At 37.1% G+C, this 17,632-nt stretch overlaps 1 long non-coding RNA gene across 1 annotated transcript; it reads left to right on the top strand.

Moving 5' to 3' along the window:
- Nucleotides 1–5,893: 5,893 nt before the first annotated feature.
- On the top strand, nucleotides 5,894–10,443 carry LOC148045934 (uncharacterized). Its single transcript, XR_015696256.1, has 3 exons — nucleotides 5,894–5,988; nucleotides 7,213–7,289; nucleotides 9,946–10,443. It is a non-coding gene; the product is annotated as an uncharacterized LOC148045934 (long non-coding RNA).
- Nucleotides 10,444–17,632: the final 7,189 nt, after the last annotated feature.

The raw sequence follows: 17,632 nt of genomic DNA on the forward strand, positions 1-17,632 counted from the left end.
AAGGCTTTCAAGAAGAGACTAGACAGCCACTTGTCAGAAATGGTATAGAGTCTTCTGCTTGAACAGAGAATTGGACTAGATGATCTACAAGATTGCTTCCAATTCTTTTATTCTCTACCACTGGATGGATTCACAACTGGCTGACAAACCACACTCAAAGTGTAGTCCATAATGGAACTACATCTACATGGAGGGAAGTAAGCAGTAGAGTACCACAAGGTTCTCTTTTAGACCTAATATTCTTCAATATCTTCATAAACAATTTAGATGATGGAATAGAAGATCATCAAATTTGCAGATGACATCAAGCTGGCATAAAGAGTCAACACTCCAGAAGATAGGCTCAAGATCCAAAAGGATTTGGATAGACTTGAACAGTGGGCCCTATCTAACAAAATGAAATTCAGTGGACAGAAAAGTAAGGTTTTACACTTAGACAAGAAAAATCAAATGTAGAGGTACAGATCAAGTAAAATTTGGTTCAATAACAGTAACTGTGAGAGGGATCTTAACAGTCATTCAAATATGAGCCATCAGTGTGAGGCAGCAATCAAAAAGTCAGTGCAATTTGCTGCATCAACAGGGAGAGAATCAAGATCACATGAAATGTTAGTATACTTTATAATGCCTTGGTAAGGCCATACTTGGAACACTGCATCCAGGTTTTGGTCACCACAATATAAAAAAGATGTTGAGACTGGGAAGAGTGCAGAATTAGAGGCTGGAGGTTAAAACATACAAAGAATGGTTGCAGGAATTGGGTCTGTCTAGTCTAGCAAGAAGAATTAGGGTGACATGTTAGCAATGTTCTAATATTTGAGGAGCTGCCACAAAGAAGAGAGGGTTATCTTATTTACAAAGCACTAGAAGGCTGGGTAAGAAGCAATGGATGGAAACTAATCAAGGAGAGAAACAACCTAGAACTAAGGAGAAATTTCCTGACAGTGAGAAAAATTAACCCATGAAACCACTTGCCTTCAGAGGGTGTGAGTGTTTCATCACTGGAGGCTTTCATGAACAGAATGTCAGCCATTTGTCTGAAATGATATAGGGTCATCTACTTGAGCAGACGGGGGACTAGAAAATCTCTAAGGTCCTGTCCAACTTGGTTATTCTCTTATTCAGTTATTCTGAGCATGTCTCTCTGCCAACATCTTAGGCAGAATATTCCAAGATCATTGTTGCCATTTGTGTGAAAAATCACTTCAATTCCAAGAAATACCTATTTAGGCAATTTTAATCTTGTCAGGATTCAGGTCAATTTTCAGATCCCTATAAAATCTTACAATTAATACCAGCACTGGTGAGCCAGTTTGGTAAGGACAGCAGACTAGAAACAGGGTCACTGTGAGTCCTAGTCCTGTCTTAGGTATGAAAGCTAGTTGGGTGATTTTTGACCATTCGCTTTCTCTCAACTGTTCTCACCTCACGGGTTTATTATTGTGCAGAAAAATAGGAAGAGGAAGAATGTGAAGCATGTTTGCTATCCTGACTTATTATAAAAGTAATAAAGGTGGGTTTAAAAGATATTTTAAAAAGTGAAACTCTGTTCAACTTCATTTAACTCAAACAATGAAAAAAAAATCAAACTTGCCTATGCTTCTTTTGACGTTAATATGATTCTATGTTTGAAATTTGCGCTAACATTTGATACAACAGAACTTCAAGAATTTGAATAAAGTAATTGGCTTTTTTGCTTCAGTTATGCAAAACAACCAATTTATAGTTAGTGGCAGATAAACTAGTGGTAAGTGAGGAAATAAGTAGGAAAAGGCTGATTGACATAGAAGGGAAACCAGGAAATTCAACACAACAATGGAGGTAGATAAGTTATGGTATATAGTTGAATGTTATTAGAAAGGGGTAAAATTAAGTGAGCTCTCCAAATCAAACTTGCCCCCAAGCCCATACCAGAAAAAGAACATTTTATTTTTCCTTGCTCTTATTGTGTGATTTCAAATTTGCTGCACGGCTGACTGACTTTTTGACGGGGAGACACTGCAGGTGCAGCCAAGTATATCAGCATTCAGGCAATTCTTCCAGACCAGAATGCCATAAATGGGCAATATTGATTCCAAAAATTGTTCAGCAGATAATATTGGAAAGCTGGGTTTAATGAGAAGAAAGATGTATTTTAAGAAACAGTGAAATATACTTGATTTGTTTAGTGATATTTCTGTACCATAGAAGCAAGTAAGATGCCTGATTGGCTGGCTATTGTTCTTTGTTTCTTTTAAATAGTATGGGTGATGGGGACAGGGGAAGAGATTTTTAAAATAATAGCAGCAGTTCAAAAGAAAACATATAAGGAATTAGTCGCCTACTGAACTTTTGTAGAATAAAATACAAGGGGCAAGAATATTGGATGTAGTAATGTGTGCCAGTGTTTATCTGTGCATCCTTATTTATCTTTCATGGTATATGCAGACATTTAGCAGCACTTATAGCAGCTACTATATTTGCCACCTAACATTTCTCCTCAAATGGAGTAATTCCAGGTTTTACCATCACTTTTCCTGAAATAAGCAAGAGAACTGAAAATATTATATAGTTCTGCTAATGATAAATGTAAGGAATACAATTGGTAAGGCTGTATCAGCAATTCCCAGGCAGGAGAAAATTATTAGCCAACATAAATCAGGTGATCAAGGCCTTCAAGAGAATGACTAAGTATCTGTTAACACAGAAAAGCTAGGAAAAAATATTTATTTACTATATATCCCATCTTTATTATCTTACAAATAATTCAAGCTAATGAACATATCCAACATACCCTTCTCCTTTTTTACACCCAACAATCTTATGAGGTGAGATGGACTGAGAGAGAGTCACACAACTGGATTTCATGACTAAGATAAGACTTGAACTTATAATCATACAGGTTCTGTCACTTCTATACTACAGTATACAGTACAAATCTTTAGGGGGTATATCACTTTTTGCTTGCCTGCAGTTAAGAAACTAATCTAACCATGTTTAAGAATTTTCTACTGAGTAAATCAAATCCTGAATTAAGAATTCTGCCTGTAGAGCCAAGACTTACAGCTGAGCCTTTGAATCTGACAGCAAGCTCTAAAGTAGTTTCTCAATCCATGAAATCATCCTCTAAAATGAACTGACTTTAAATTATGTATTTGGAATGGAATAGAATAATAAATGGCAAAACCCTAACTTTAAAAAAAAAGCTTGCATTACAGATAACGGTAATACCACTCTGATTGTAATTTGAAAAAAAAGGGGCGGGGGTCTTCATGCAGCCACACAGACACAAAACCACAGGCAAAGAGGAACGGAGAAGGAAGAAAGACAGATGATGTAAGGGTGTCAAAGGCCATGTCGAGGGCTGACTATTGGACTGAACATCGTTTCATCATCTCCAAATTAAGCTTTCACATCAAGCCAAATGTCTCCCCTCTTCCCACAGGGGAAAAAACTGTGATAAAACGGATCAATGTCAATAAACTGAGGAACCCCAACACAGCAGCTTCACTAGCAGAAGATCTTGACAACCAACTCTCAGAGCTGCAATTAGAAGGAAATGCTGAGAAGGAGTGATAACTCTTTCAGGATATTGTGCACTCTTCTGCACTAAAGGTTCTTGGACCCCCATGCAGGAAACAACAGGACTGGTTTGATGAAAATGATGAGGAGATCAAGGCTCCACTTGTTGAAAAGTGAGTGTTGCATCAGAACAACACTCGCAGGATCCTACAGAGCAAGCTTTGCAAGATGCAGGACTCCTGCTTAAATACCAAAGCAGGTGAAATTCAGACGTTTGCGGATAGAAATGATGCTAAACGATTGTATGAAGCCCTCAGATCCTTATATGGACCTCAGATCTCAAGGAGCTCCCCTCTACTGGACTCAGATAGTACAACTCTTATCACTGACCACCTGGAACAGGGTTTATTACCCGAGACACAGTGTGGTTTCCACAAAGAGTGTGACGCTATGGACCTGATCTTTGCAGCCCAACTCTTCAAGAGAAATGTCAAGAGCAGAATGGTGAATTGTACATCACCTTTGTGGATCTCTAAAGCTTTTGACACTGTCAGTCATCAAGGTCTGTGGTGCATCATGTCAAAATTTGGGTGCCCTGAACGATTCATCCTGATAGCATGTCAGTTCCATGATGACATGACAGCTCATGTTCTGGATGATGGAGAACTTCAGAGGCCTTTCCTGTTACAAACTGCATCAAGCAAGCGTGCATATTAGCACCAACCTTATTCAGCATAATGTTTTCAGCCATGCTGTCAGATGCCTGCCAGAACAGTTCCTTGGGAGTTAGCCTGAAATACAGGACCGATGGGAAATTATTCAACGTGTGAAGACTCCAAACTGTCATCAAGATAAATGAGACTGTGCTACGTGACTTCCTCTTTGCTGACAACTGTGTCCTGAATGCTGGATCAGAGCAGGAAATGCAAGCCAGTGTGGACAAATTTGCAGCAGCATACAACAACTTCAGCTCCTTATCAACATAAAAAAGACCAAAGTGATGCATCAGTCAGCTCCAAAAGCCCAACATCAAGAGCCCAACATCACAGTGAAGCTATAAAAGCTGCAAGCAGTGGACCAATTTACATACCTTGACAGCACCCTCTTCTGTGCAATGACAATTGACATTGAGGTCCACTGCAGAATCACCAAGGCAAGCTCTACATTTGGCCTGCCATGGAATAAGCCTTGCTACAAAGTTTAAAGTCCACTGAGTAGTGCTAACTATCCTGATGTATGCCAGTGAGACTTGGTCTGTATACAGGAGGCACGCTAGGCAGTTGAACCACTTCCACATGACCTGCCTCTGTAGAATACTGAGGATTTGGTGGCAGGACAAGGTGCCAGACACAGAAGTCCTCTCCAGAGAAGGCCTGTCATCAGTTTACAGACACGCTGGGCAGGCCATGTTGCAAGGATGCCAAAACATCACATCCCCAAACAGCTCCTCTATGGTGAGCTGTCTCAAGAAAAGTGAGAGAAAGGAAAGACACATTCAAGTCCCTGGAAATTGACACCTTCTCCTGGGAAAACTTGGCACAAGATCGATCAAGCATACTGTTCCACCAAGGCTGCCAGACATCTGAGGACAGAAGAACAACTGTGGTACAAGAGAAGTGAGCACTTCGCAAAGCCAGAGATGCAAATGCTGCAACAATGGTCCCCACATGTCTGCCTGACATGTGGTAGAATATTTCATGCCCTTATAGGCCTTGCCAGCCACCTGCGGACACATCATGGACAGCCCACAACTTGTTAGATGTCAAGGTCTTCTTCAAACACGATGGACGAACATCATAATCACAGTAAGCAAAATTAAGCAAGCATATATTTTGCAGCTAGTCTTAAGGCTTAACAAGGTGGAGTATTATAGGGAAACTTTCATATGTCTTTGAGGATCATGGCTCTCCAAACGGGGGGTAAAAATCCTGGTTGGCCCTGCCCTTGCCCAGTCGCCCACTTGCCTGCTTGCCCATTCACTCGCTGCTTCCGGGTGCTTGGCACTTCGCTTCCAGCCCATCTGGCCCACCCATCCACTATATAAGGTCCCTTTGTCATGCAGACTAGCTACTTGGTTCGCCGACCCCTGCACGATCAGACACTTGTCGTAGAATTTCTATGAACCTTGCCGACAGCTGCCCACTCAAACAGGTAAGCATTGCCAGTTCCGACCTAGCATGGTACACCTCCCCTACCACCAGGTCCCTGGGCTCCCCTGCCTGGCCTGGCTAAGCCGCCTGGCTAACTACCAACTTTCCCCCTAGCTTCCAGATTGCTTATCTTGGCTCTTCTGACCGAATTGTGAGCTGCCTTGCTGTTTGAAGAACGGATGCCTTGCTGTTTGCCTGCTCAGCTCCTTTTGAAATTCCTTGGCTTGCAGTCTGCAATCCATTTCATTGGCTAGCAACTAACTCTGCCTGCAATTAATCTCTTCTGCTAGCAACTGAATCTGCCTGCCTGCCTTGTGCCTTCAATTGGATAAGTACAGTAAGTGTATTTTTTTACTTAAAAAAATGTTACTTGGGTTTTTTAAAGGATTTTTTAGAGGAAATAATAGCCATTTAAAATATATACAGTTTTAGCAACTTTTATATTTTAAAATTTGTGAAGCTTTCTGAGATTTTGTGTGTTTCTGTAGTGTTTCATGCTCATTACACAAGCACACAAAATCACACCAAGCTGAATGTGACATTTTGTGCTTTTGATACTTGGTTTTGTGAGTTTTCTGTGATTGAGTTTCCTGCTTGTTGTTACAGGGGACATTTTGTGTGCTTTTACATTGTGTGAGAGTTGCACAATGGCCTTGTGTTTTTGTTAGGTGTTAAAGTTGCTTTTTGAGCTCTTTGTAGCTCTGTGAATTTGCTGCTTGTGACAGGGACCATTTTGTGTGCTTTTGCAATTCTGCTTGGGCAGAGAGTTGGACTAGATGACCTCCAAGGTCCCTTCCAACTCTGTTAAGTCTCTTAAGTCTGTTGCAGGGGTCAGTTTCTGTGAGTACAGCTGTTTTGGCATTGTGTGAGTTGCACAACGTTGTATTGTGAGTGTGTTGTACAATGTTGTGAGTCAGTTGTGTTGTTTTTGTATAAAGTTTGTATAAAGTTGTTTTCTGAGCTCTTTGTGGCTCTGTGAGTTTCCTGCTTGTGGCAGGGGCTCTTTTGTGTGAGGTGTAGCTGCTTCTGCATTGTGTTGCTTTTGTATTGTTTTGGGGTTAAAACCAGTTTCTTTGTTTTTGTTTTTTGTTTGCTTTTGTATTGCTCCCATCACTGATCCTCAGCTAACAAAGTGTAAACCAATTATATTTTTCCAAAATATTTTTTCATGTGCCTGCTGAAACATCCAGGAAGTCTTTGACAAACCAGAGACAGGTGGCTGTGTGCTTCCTAGAAACCCATCGCTCAGCCTATGATCCCAGAATCAAGATCAAGAAAAATGGAAGTGAGGAAAGTGCCAATGAGAAATCGATATGGAAACATCTTAAAGTGAAAGATGACTAACACTTTTATATAAGTATTTGTGTACCTCTATTATTGTTTTGTATACTTCTTTTATTCTTATTTAAGTATAAATTTGTATATCGTGGTATATCTTCTTTTTGTAGGTCATTATTATCATTGGTGCATCGAAGAGAACACTTTTATTGCTCCTATGTAGGTATGGTTACATAAATATTCTTCATTATTCTTATTTAAGTATTAAATTTTCTTTTTGTAGGTGAAAGGGAAAAGAAGGATGTCGACTTGGCCATGCCTACCCGGTCACATGCCCACCAAGCCATGCCCACAGAACCGGTAGGGAAATTTTTTAGATTTTACTACTGCGGAAATCTTTAGCTGTTGCCGAAATGATGCTGATGTGAATATCAGATGAGATTTTCTGGGGATAAATTTTATAAATGAATGCAACATTGCAAAAACAAAAACAAAAAACAACCCTCTCCTGGGAGAGAAAAATATAAGACACAAAGTTGAATTTCAATGTTTTTAGATAATGTTCAACTGTGTCCAATACAATCAAATACTTCTCTATTTATTGCCTGATTATCAGTCATGTGCAATTTAAGACATGAACAATGTGCTGCAACTATTTAGCAAGGGAAACAGGATATTTAGTCCTTCATTATGTACTTAATCCTGACTGCTTGTTAATTATTGTTCATTTGTTTCTTCAGCCAGAATTACTATGAAATAAAGTACACCACTCCACAATATTAATCATAGAACATAGAATAAAAGGGTTGGAAGGGACCTTGAAGGTCTTTTAGTTCAACCCCTTGATTGAGAAAGAGACCCTATGCTGGTAATGGTTAACCTTTTCAGCACTGAGTGGCCGTGCGTGCATGATTACTGGAGCGCCAGAGCACTGGATCCCGGAAGAGAGCAGCTGGCTGGTGTGCATGTGCACAGTGACATGCTGCTCTTCTGGGTTCCGTTGCATGCCTGTGCACTGGACAGCTGATCCAGCATGCATGCGCACCAGACAGCTGCTCTCTTCTGGGTTCCGGCCCATGCATGCGCACCAGTCAGTTTGTCTTTGTGAGAACACCAGCCATTCGGAGCTCATGTGTGCGATAGAACCCGGAAGAGCAATTGGCGATGGCTTGTGTGCCATAGGTTTGCCATCATGGCCCTATACCATTCCAGACAAATGGCTCTTGAGTCTCATACTTTGAACATTACTGTATACCACCTGAGTCTTTTGACTGATGTTTCATTTGTCTTTTATGTTTCCTCTTTTATATCTCAGTTCCCTTTCCTTCACACTAATCCTTATGTATCGTTTCATTGCTTGTCTTGAGGTTCATGCTTGGGATTAACTCCTAAAGACTAGTCTTCCTCCTCTTCCAGTTTTAGTTTAAAGTCCTTTGGATAAGACTAGCTAGTTACTTTCCAACCATGTTCTTGACAGTTCTTATGATATGTTGCCCATCCCTTGCTAGAAACTCTTCATATAGATCTAGGAATTCAAAGGACTCTTGAGTTCAATATCCCTTAAGTCAGTGATTTACTTCTAAAATCCCTGTTCCCTCATTGGATGTTGATTCCAACAGAAGAACAATATCCAATTCTTGGCTCCTATCTCTTTAGCTTGCATGCCAAGATGCTCATAGCCTCCTGATACTGCTTTTAGGCTTTTTGTCATATTATCCCTCCTCATATAACACAGGGGAAAATGATAACAATCTGTCAATTTAATAATTTTAGTAAGCCTGATAATCAAAATAAGTCATATCTTTGATGTTTGTGCCTGGGTAGGAGCATAGCTCTCTTGACAGATTGTCCAGTTTACAATCTGATGGTTGCAGTTCTCTAAGTAATAAGTATCCTTTTATCAACACACCCTTTTTTTCTAGGGGAAGTCTGGTCTACTTTTCTTCCTATCACTGGTATACTTAATGTTGTCCCTTCTCCAGGTGTCAGCACGCTTTCTTTCAGGAGGAAGATATGAAATTGATAGCTCAGCTACAGCAGGGCAAGACTGGATTGGACTGGCTTGGACTGCAGGAACATATTTCTTGTTTTTTTTTAAATAAATGACATGTTACCATTGGTCTATCTCTAACAGCCATTTTTTTCTGGTATTGTTCCTTATTGTGTTCAGTTTGTTGCAGTCTTTTAGTTGAAGTATTTCATTTTGTTCTGTGAGACTCAGAGTGGCTAGACTTGTCTCTAGATCCTTTACTTTCTCTTTGAGTAATTCATTTAGTTTGATAGATATAATTTGGGTCTTCTGTGGGCAGGAATACATGCAGTACCTGGCATATATTTTGCAAATCACAACAATGTTAATCTTTTTTTCTGACTGTGTGTTTTTTCCATGAGTATATTATTCTTCTTGAAATGCTCTGAGTAGTTTCAATGGGATCCCTTATTTGATTTTGATGTTGGGTTTTATTTTTTAAATAATCTTTTCAATACTGTATCCTTTGATTTTTAACATACTAGTTCCATTACTAGGGTTGTGAAATAATGCATAAATGTTAGTCTTTTGCTCCCTCTGGTGGCTAATAAGTTTACCTTTAAAATATAGTTTAAAATTCCGACAGGGAAAAAGCAAATAGAATAAAGAAAATAAAAATAAATAAAAGGAAAAAGTCTTTCAGCTCACTGTCATTGTAAAAGGGTATATAAAAATAGTAACTTCTCAACTGCTCCCAATATTTCAAAGACAGGGACTTGTTTTACAGCAATATTTCTACTTTTATAAAATTTAGTAGTCCCTGGGTCCTTTCTTTTAAAATTTGTAAAAACCTTAGATTTGGGGGGAAAAAACCCAATGAAGGGCATCTCAGAATTGTATTTAAAATGGTACTGTTCTCCTGACACAATTTTATCTATGGTCACAATCACTAACGTGGCTAATGATGTAGTTAATGGTTGGGATTTCCCCAAATTCTCCAGGTGTTGGCCACTTACAGCCCTAATGACCATATTTTGTCCTGTGCAGGTGTTGGACACTTCCTTCCTTGGCCGTATTGCTTAGACTGCAGATAAGACATCTGGCTGTTTAATATTCAACCAGCTCTATGGAAAAGACCATCAAACAGATACAGGTGACTCTTAATTTATGAACTGACCTACATGGCATAACTTTACAATCATATCCTGATTTTCCAAGGCATAGTCATTAAGTAGATGAAGGGAAAGAACTGCCTGCTGAAGGGACGCAAGCAATTTCCCTGCATGGGCAGAAGGAAATTGCAGGGCTGGGCTAGAGAAAAGAAACTCAGATCCAAAGTTCTTTTCATAAATGCAGGCTTGTAGTTCCCCTCCTTCCTGCTGTAGAGCTGGGACAAGGATTTCAGAAGGACTTCTTTAGTCAGCTTCCACAAAAGCAAAAGTGCTGCCTGTTTTGAATGTTTTGTTGTGGGTGGCTGAAACTTTTGGATTTTTATGAATCCGTTTCAAAGCCGAAGAGCCAGCAAGATGTCTTGGTGGTCATGTGGCAGGCATGACTAAATGCTGAAGGTGCATGGAACACTGTTACCTTCCCACCAAAGGTGGTCCCCATTTTTCTATTTGCATTTTTAAATGCTTTTGAACTGCTAGGTTGGCAGAATCTGGGACAAGTAACGGGAGTCCACTCAGTTACATGGCTCTAGGGATTTGAATTTCCAAACTACTGACTTTTCTGATCGACAAGCTCAGCATCTTAACCACTGAGCCCTTTGACATTGGGGTGGATTTTTATTGATCGGATATTTGGAATTGAAAGAAAGTGTTAATGTAAAGTGGGTTTGAAAATGCGTTTTTTCCTCTATATATAATGCTTAAGTAATTCTTAAAACTTGTAATATATTACTGAAAGTATATTTGAAAATATCTATGTTAAGAGAAAGTTAAAGAAAAGATGTATTAGCTTAAATAAAAGTTTAGAATTTCAAAAAGGATGCATACAATAAGAAAAAAAGTTATGAGAATAACTTGGAGGGAGTGATTTAAATTAATGAGTTAATTGGTGTTAGTTGGAATTTTATTGGTCTGACTGAAAGTCAATTTTAAAGTATGTATGTTAAGAGGAAGTTTTAAAAAAATGTATTAGAACTTTTTGATTTTAGAAATGTTTTTAAAGAAAAGTTTGGTGTTTTAAAATGGATGAAAAAATATTTTTCCATTAAGGTTAAAGAATCTGAAAGAATACAGTGAATTTTGTTAACATAAATGACAATAGTTTACAAAAATTATTAAATTTGTTAAGAGACTTCACCCACCCACTTCACAGTCTGTCTCTGTTGCTCCTGTCTGGGAGGAGGTTTTGAAGTATCTATAGCAGGCCTACTAGATTCTGTAGCAATTTTGTTCCTTATGTAAGGTGACCAGATTTTCAGATTGGTAAAGAGGGACACCTTTAACCGGGGTGGGTGGGGGGGTGGGGTTGATTAAAAATTTTATACGGAGCAACAAAAATTTTCATACAACGCAAAAATAGTATTGTAATGGTTTTTTTTATTTCAACATAACTACAATTTACAAATATAAATTGTAACTGTTGCCAAACATCCGAATTTTGATCACATGACCATGAGGATGCTGCAACGGTCGCTAAGTGTGAAAATGGTCGCTAAGTGTGGAAAATGGTCATCAGTCACTTTTTTCAATGCCATTGTAACTTTGGTCACTATATCACCTTTCTTGCCACAGTTCTTAAGTGAATAAATGCAGCTGATAAATTAGTAACATAAGTGAATCTGGTTTCCCCATTTGACTTTGTCAAAAGGTGATTATATGACCTCAGGACACTGAAACCATCATAAATACGAATCTGTTGCCAAACATCAAAATTTTGATCGCGTGACCATGAGGATGCTGCAACGGTCGCTAAGTGTGAAAATGGTCGCTAAGTGTGAAAAATGGTCATCAGTCACTTTTTTCAATGCCATTGTAACTTTGGTCACTATATCACCTTTCTTGCCACAGTTCTTAAGTGAATAAATGCAGCTGATAAATTAGTAACATAAGTGAATAAGGTTTTCCCATTTGACTTTGTCAAAAGGTGATTATATGACCTCAGGACACTGAAACCATCATAAATACGAATCTGTTGCCAAACATCAAAATTTTGATCGCGTGACCATGAGGATGCTGCAACGGTCGCTAAGTGTGAAAATGGTCGCTAAGTGTGAAAAATGGTCATCAGTCACTTTTTTCAATGCCATTGTAACTTTGGTCACTTTACCACCTTTCTTGCCACAGTTCTTAAGTGAATCTTAAGTGAAGATGTTATATCTTAAGTGAATCTTAAGTCTTAAGTGAAGATGTTATACAGTAGAACCTCTGGTCACGAACGCTTCTGACCAAAATATTCACATTCTCCCCGCTGCTGATTTCCCCTTCTGCACCATTTTTTTTTTGTAAGCACCAAATTTCCAAAATTAGGTTTGATTCATGACCAAATCAGTTTGCGACCAAAGTTATGGAACGAATTATGGTTGTGACCAGAGGTTCTACTGTATTCATGCCTTTACATACTCTATATCACCTCAAAATGTTGCACAGCCTTCATAAGTTTCTAATACAGATAAAATTAAATACAACATCAAAACCATAAAAAAGTAAAATTAACCTGGCTGGAAAATCCTATGCCTGTCTTGCTATTATTACTGACACACTTGCTGCAATATTTGATGACTAAAAGAAAAAAAAATATTGTTAAAGTGTGTATTATGTTCACTCCCATGTCTTGTCTGCTGCGTTGATTTTGAATTCATTAAAAGAGCTTATTTTACATCAAATCCCTCTCATATTATTCTCCTATGTTCAATAAACCCTAAGAGACAGCATACTATACATGAAATTCCTGTAACTGTATATTTAGTAAATTGTGGAGCTGGGTTTATCCAATTAACTCAGTTTTTGGACTTGAGTAATCACATACAATAAAGGAAATAAAACTATTTAGAATGAAGTGTAGTTGGCTATTTCTGATTAAGGGTGTCATGCAGAAACAATTATAGTTTTGGTCAGGAAAATACCCTAAAAAAACCTTTTGTTCTTTCAGGTTTTTTTTTAATGATTTTTCCATGGCACATCACATATTGTTTTGAATAAAAAAACAGTAGCTGCACATTTTTAAAAACCTACATTATTTTAAAATGCATTAAAAAATAAAAGAAAAAAACCCAGCACACTTACCAGAAAGTTTCTTTACCCACCATTTTGAGCAGTCCTCCAACCTCCGTGCCCCTCCCCTCTGGAAAATCCAGGAAGTAACACTGGCGACCCCTCTAGCCATTTCCTGCAGCTCTATGGTACTAGGATCATTTTTTTTCTTATAAAATGAGGTAGACGCGATCGGCGTGGGGGGAGGGGAGAGGTCTGTTTTGTTGCTTTAACGTTTTAATATCTTCAGTGAAAGTACTGAGACAGAGAGAGAGGTTAGACGGTGTCTTTTGTCTTGCCCCGGTTAGGATTTCTTAAGCAAATCCATTGGGCTTTCAACATGAAGCCAGAAAAAAAATCGGGACTTTTTTAAAAGGCGGAGGGACGCGGGAAAAATTGTTAAAAATCGGGACTGTCCCGCTGAAATTGGGTCATCTGGTCACCCTATCCTTATGCCATCTGTTTTGTAAATTCACAGGATTCTTTATTTTCACCATGTACATTGTATACATCCGAATTAGACTGTGATGTTTCTATGTGTCATATATGTGTATGTATGTACGACTATTCATAATAGTTATCTTTTGAGAGCTAAATGCAATGAAATTTCATTTTAAAGTATGCTGCTTAGCATACATTTAAAGTGACAAAAACTTTATATTCTATTCTATTAGAAATACAGATTTTCTCCACAAGGAAGATAAAGCAGAAATGGTTAACAAGTGTTTTATTCAAAAAGAAGACTATATTTAATTATGTTTTTCATTTGGGTATCACTTCTGGATTTTGTGCTGATAAAAAAATGAAACTTTGACTTGGTTTTGCTAATTAGATATACATGTTGTTATAGAAATGACTAATATATATTAATGTATAAAAAGGTGAAGCTGTAATGTTATTTTCTACTCTAAAAAAAGTTGTGAATAAATGCTTTTTTTCTTTTTTCCCTTGTATCCCATATTTTATTTCTCCCTCTCTTTTTCCTCCCTCTAATTTCCTATTTCTATTTTCCTTTATATTTTATACTGGGATAAAGCAATAAAAGTCATAAATACGAAGAAACAGTTATTTTGGAATTTATTTTTCAAACACAATAAGTTGTGCCTTTCATTTTTTTAATCACTTTATACAACTATTGTGTCTTTTACCCAAAAGATATTTTTTAAAGGCAAAATTGTTATTTATTTTTGAAGATTTCTTTATTGCTAAATGTCAAGGCGGCGTTAAAATAAGAAAGCATGGAATATCTTTGAAGGTGAAATATAAGGACAGAAAGTTGTGGCTCTGTTTTATTACTTTTAAGCAATCTACAGCTTTGGATTGTTTTGTTGTGAATGGCTGAAACTTTCTGATTTTTATGAATTTTCATTGGCCAGAAAGCATTCATTGATTTATAAAAAAAATTCTAGCCTTTGGCCACAAGAAGGAGCTAAGAAGATGAAGATTGAGGATTGCACTGTTTTGCAAAACAAACTGCTTGAGAAATATCTAAATAAAACTGTTTACTTCATAAATTGATTGTGTTCTAAAGATGTTATGAAATTCTCTTAGTTGGAAGAAAAGTAATTCAAAGATGCAATTACATGTAGAACGTTATGACCATTGAGGCAATTTCACAAGTATCTGACAATGCAAAGGAATTAACAGCAACTTTGGAAAAATCTGATACCAGTTCAACTGAAAGAAGAGTTCCAAGTAAAATTGTAACTCTGTTTAGGACAAATTTGGGACTTCTTTTTCATGGATGTTAACAAGGTGGAGAATTCTGTGAGAAAAAGAGAACTCTATATTTATCTGACAGATATTCCAGAGAAGAAAATGATTTTATTCTATGAGGATAAATTGGAGGAGATGACTTAAATTTAATGAGCTAATTGCAGTCAGTTGGATTTTTATTGTTCTGATCTATGTAATCAAAACAAAGTGTTAATGTACCATATTTTCTGGCTAAAATGACTTTTTAACCCCAAAAAATTATTTCAAAAATCGGGGGTTGTCTTATACGCCAGGTATACCAAAAAACCAAAACAAACACCGCCAAGTAAAAAGCCGCGCTGCCACCAGTGCAGACGCCAGCATTTCAATCTTAACCTCTGTGTTCCTCGCCTGGGCACATGGATGGATGAGCGCTGGGATGGCTTAGATCTGGCTGGAAGTCTGGAGGAGGAAGGCTCTGAGCTCAAACTACGAAAGCCTGGCAGCACGGAGGCCTTCAGCTGGCTTGCGGGCACCTGAAAATAGGGGGTCGTTTTATACGCTCAGTCGCCTTATATGGCGGAATATATGGTAGTTTTATGTTTCTAAAGTGGGTTTGAAAATGCCTTATGTATATTGCTTTAGTAATTTTTTAATGTTGGTAAAATATTACTGAAAATGAATTTTAAAGTATGTATGTTTAGAGGAAGTCTAAAAAGAGATATACTAAAATTATTGATTTTAGAAGTGTTTTTAAAGAAAGTGTTAAAATGGATGTTAAAAATGCTTTTCCTGTTAAGGTTAAGGAATCTGAAAGAATGGAGTGAATTTTGTTCGCATAAATGATTGTAGTCTCCAAAAATTAATAAGTGTACACAGATATATCTATATCTGTATCTGTATCTGTATCTGTATCTGTATCTGTATATGTATATGTATATGTATATGTATATATATAATTTCCCACAGCAAGAAAAAAAGTAGAGATGGTTAAACTGATCGCCTTATCCAAAGAAGAGAAAATATCTAATATTGTTTCTATTTGGAAATATCCTTTTGTGCTTGTGATAGAAAAAATGAAACTTTGATTTAAATATGAGTTAGCAGTGTGCAGCAAAACCAAAAAAGTTAATACAATCATTGGTTATATAAACAGAGGCATAGAATTAAAATCACATGAAGTATTAGTACTACTTTATAAAACCTTAGTTAAGACCACATCTGGAATACTGCATCCAGTTTTGGTCACCACATTACAAAAAAGTTGTTGAGACTTTGGGAAAAGTGCAAAGGAGAGCAACTAAGACGTTTAAAGACCTGGAGACATATCAAGAACGATTGAAGGATTTGGGTTTGGCTAGCCTAGAGAAAAGAAGGAATAGGGGTGACATGATAGGGACTGCCACAAACAGGTGCGGGTATATTTTCCGAAGCATGTGAGGGCAGGATAAGAACAATAGATGGAAACTAATCAAGGAGAGAAGCAACCTGAAATTAAGGAAAAACTTCCTATCAGTGAGAACAATTAACCAGTGGAACAGCTTGCCCTCAGAGGTTTTTGTTGCTTCATCACTGGAGGTTTTTAAGAAGAGACTGGAGAGTCAGTTGTCTAGAATGGTATAGGATCTCCCATCTCCTACTGTATTTTGATTCTGATCTTTTTTCCTTCTTCTAATTTTCCACTACTATTATTTTCCTTTGTATTTTATATTTGGATAAAGTAATAAAATTTGTATAAAGAAGTGCCAGAACTATTAGCTGAACTTGAAGAGTGTTCAGGAAGATAGGATTGCACTGAATGATTTAAAAGATTTCTGTCAAGTTATTAATAGTATGCATGTCACTTTGAACTCCCAGAGGAAAGGTTAGATGTAAACATCATGTAATTGTAGCAATAGTAACAATAATGTACAGCGCATCTAATTTTAAATTTTTATTTTTCTAATCTTAGTTATTCCCTCTTGACACTTTTAAGGTCTTATAGAAAAATACTATATACTCATAGTACATAGAACATTTATTTGATGTTAAAAAAATAAACTTCACAAATGAATCAATGATTCTTGCTGAAGCTGTGACATGCATTTGCTTTATCAGAAGCAAAATGTTAATTCTACTTATTAGTCATATAAAATTAATTTTTTTAATTATGGATTTCTATTTTACAATTTATGAATTGTAAAAGGTTACAAAACAGCTCAATTTTCAAAAATAAATTAAAATCTTAGAATATGGTGACCTGCAATACTTGTTTACTAGTAAATATAGACGTAAAGTAAGAGCTATTTGTCTAAACGTTGTCATCCAAAAGCATATAATCATAAAGAAGAATCTCTGATCATTAGAAGGTAGGTAAAGATACTCTTAAGAAAAAAGCTGATAGCTGTAAATAATGAGGATACCTGTGAAGCTTACTTCATGAATTCTGCAAGCTGATTCAGATGGCTAAGTGTTTCAGAAGTTTGCAACACATTCCCTGTTGTTAATAGTAGAGAGAGGTAATATCCTCACAATGCTGCGCGTTAGCTGTGTAAATTATTTCCAGATAGATAGTTATGTAGATTTGTTATAGCAAAAATAGAAAATAGTTTTATAACATTTCAATTAAATAATATATATTTATGCAAAAGATTTGGGGAGGAGAAAGGATCAATAGAAGATAAAAGTAGGAAGATCATATAGTGACCACTTCATTATGGGGACAAAAAACAAAAGTAGTGTGGCACAGACTTTCTTGAATTGTTGATCTGAGGGTTGCATACAGCATGATAACAACTCTTCTACCTTGAAGATAGACAAATGTCTACTTTCCAAATATTTTGAATTACAGTTTTTATAAT

The sequence above is a fragment of the Thamnophis sirtalis genome, unplaced genomic scaffold (genome assembly GCF_051295495.1).
Source record: "Thamnophis sirtalis isolate CommonGarterSnake01/CBP01778 unplaced genomic scaffold, rThaSir2_p1.2 scaffold_4, whole genome shotgun sequence".
NCBI lineage: Eukaryota > Metazoa > Chordata > Lepidosauria > Squamata > Natricidae > Thamnophis > Thamnophis sirtalis.